This window comes from Gekko japonicus, unplaced genomic scaffold, assembly GCF_001447785.1.
Source record: "Gekko japonicus isolate JY-2015 unplaced genomic scaffold, Gekko_japonicus_V1.1 scaffold1172, whole genome shotgun sequence".
In the NCBI taxonomy this organism is placed as follows: Eukaryota; Metazoa; Chordata; class Lepidosauria; order Squamata; family Gekkonidae; genus Gekko; species Gekko japonicus.
The window spans coordinates 221730-224987 of NW_015173158.1; positions in this window are offsets into that span (position 1 = coordinate 221730).

Genomic DNA, 3258 nt, shown 5'->3' on the forward strand with positions numbered 1-3258 from the left:
GCTGAGTGAGTGTGAGCCAGCTCACCGTTTTTTAGCTTCTGGCTCTCGCATGTGTGTCTCAGCTCGGAAAGGAGGGCTCCAGGGCAAACTCATTTATGCAGTAGACAAATCGCTTGCTCGCAACTTTAATGCTGGTAGCTCACAAAGTAGAAACTTTGCTCACAAGACACCACAGCTTAGAGGGAGCATTGGTTGCAGGTACAGTCAGGCATGTGGTTAAATCTCTCCCAGTGAAATCTGTAGGGCTTATACAGCCTAAGCAGTGCCTGGATGGTTTATTGTGTTTGCATTCAACAGGCTCCACCTTCATATAAGTGAACGGGACAACTCTGGGGAGGGCGGATTTCTACATCCAGTGTGTTGGACTAAGATTGGGAAGACCCAGGTTCAAATTCCTTCTCTGCTATAGAAGCCTGCTTGGTGACCTTGGGCCAGTAACACCCTCTAAGCCCAACCTACCTTGCAAGGTTGCTGAGAGGATAAAATGGAAGAGGGGAGGATGTTGTAAACCACTTTGGGTGGATGCGGTTGAGAATAAATCACAACTTCACGGCTTCTCCCCCTTGGCGATATGCCACCGTGGGAGCAAAGGAAATTATTTAACAACAAACCTGGGACACAGCTCTTCAAGCTAATAGAACTCACACAGATCTCTATCTGGAAGTAGGGAATCATAGCCAAAATTTCATGTTGGTGAATTAGCGTTATGCTCTAGAATTCCTCAAATCCCGCAGAGCTTTCACCTTGGCTTGTTTTCATCGCCTGCCCTCAGCGCTGCTGGAAGGGAGATATCTACACCTTCCCTACTCTCAGTGTCTGTGTTCCTGCCAACTGAACGCAGTCGAAACAGTGGGACACGTATTATTATATAGCCTGTTTTACAAGGGCATTCGTTCCACATATCTCATCCCTGCTCTATCCACGTTCCCAGGAAGATCTGATAAATTCTATACATAATCTCCTCGCAGGTCGCTCTAATGAGACCACCTCCAAAGCGGACAAATTCTGTGCTGAGGCTTTGTCCATAAGAAAACAGATATCCCAAACCTTTTAATTACTTTTTATGTATAATTAATTACACCTATAAGGTTATGGCTTTTAATCCCTGTATATTAAGTTTATATTTGTATGTAAACTGTGCTGGTAAACGGCTGTTGGCTGATCTTTCGATCGTAATAAATGCTGATGATGATATAAACCACGTTGGGTCCCCAGTGGAGATAGAAATGCAGCACAATGAAATAAATATAACTGCTCAATCACCTTTTATAAAACCCGCTTTCTAGTGTATCTCTCAGACTGTACTTCTTCCCTTCCCTGCCTTTAAAAATAAAATTGTTCTGCTCACTTACCTGTACAGAAAGTATGTTTCTGTAATATTTCTGCAATATTTGTGAGTTATAACAGAAACATATTAGACTTTTTTTTAAAAAGCCCACTTTATATCTGAAGAACTTTTTTTGCCATGTATTCTTCCTTTTATATTTAAAATTCTAGTTCACTTTCTTTTCATGTCAACTATCACATTTGATATCTGTTTAAAATCAACAAGAAATATTGGTTAAAAATATGGAAGGAGCATATATTTTAAATGGGTCAGTAGAATGTATTGTTTCATTATGTAAAGTTACTCCGCATGCTATTAAAATACTCCCTTTTTTTGCTGGGTTTTGTTTCCCCCCTAAGATCTTTAGGATAGTTCCAATGTGCTGTTTTTCCCAATGTTCACATGTAGTGTTAGCATAGCCAGTCTTTCACTGTTGCCAGTGCAAACTACATGAGGACACAGGCCTTGAAATGCAACCTTGCTAGTCTGCAATGAGACATCCTGCATGTCAAAGGCAGATGTGTTGGATGTACACATGGGAGACTATCGTATGGCGAGAAGGCAATAGAGAATCTTCACCGATGCCATGATGGCCATTTATTCGCCCTGTTCTTCTCCGTGGAAAGCTGTGGCCTGCCAAAGCCAATTTCCCAGCTAGCTGAGCCTGATAGTGCATAGCTGGCCTACGGATGCCAGGTCTTCAACTCTGGCAGGAGACCTCCACCTGTCCCCCCACCACCTTTGCCTGGCACTGCTCAGGTAGGCAGCAGGAGGAAAATACTGGGAGAAATGGGGGGGGGATTGGCATGTGCCGAAACCATGAAGTCAATTCTGGCATGACCCAGAAGTGGCTTCATCACATTGGGTGACAGTCTAGCATTTACCCAAAACTTTATAGTTCAACCATAGAGCTTTGGGAGAATGCTAGAGTATCAGCCCTATGTAATGATGTCACTTCCATGTTGTGCTGGACGTCACTGCATCATCACCAAAACCACCTCAATATAAGTCCCCCACTGGCGACCCAAAGGAGTAGCATAAGCAGGCAGACTGCTTGAGTGAGACAGGCCTCCCAGACAGGTGCCTGATAGGGAAGTGCTTTTGAAAAAGTTCAGAATTTTTCAGATTTGGATTACAGGAAGGGTTTCCATACCTTTATTCCAGATTATTCAGGTCTCCAATCTTGTTTCAGAATTCTGAAAATGTTGGGGTCCATTATTCCCTACGGGGGACTCTTTCCAGGGAGATGGAGTGGGATCCACTTCTACAGAATCCTGAACAAGCTGCCTTGTACTTTTCTCTATTGTATCTTATGGGGGGAAACTACGTGCTTATCTCCAGGATGAAGAAGTTGATAGCCAAACACACAAGTGCAACCACTGGGCAAAAGCCTCCAAATGCAAACAGAACCGGCAAGCACAACAGAACCAATGAGATACCAGAGAATCCCAGCAGAACCACAGACAGCCCAGCACAACCATTGGCAGACCTGAGAATCCAAGACAAATTAATTTAGGAAGGCTCACTTTTGCATGCCCAGCATAACTAATGTCCAATCACTTTTGCATGCCCAGCATAACTAATGTCCAATCACTTTTGTATGCCCAGCATAACTAATGTACAATCAGATAATCCAAGACAAACCAACTCAAGCAAGGGAGACTGTTGCATATTCAACCAAATATGTAAAATTGAAGCAAAACAGACATGAGAGCCTTAAAATGCCAGTCCCAAATATTTTCAGACTCAAAATCACTAACTGAGAACTACTCAGAGCTGGGGCTGCAGTATGTCCCCCAGGCTTTTCAACATCTATGTGAAGCCATTGGTAGAGGTCATCTGTGGATTTGGGGTCTATTGTAACCAGTATGCAGATGACACTTAGCTCTATCTCATGCTTCCAAAAGATCCCAGGGAGACAGTGGAAAATG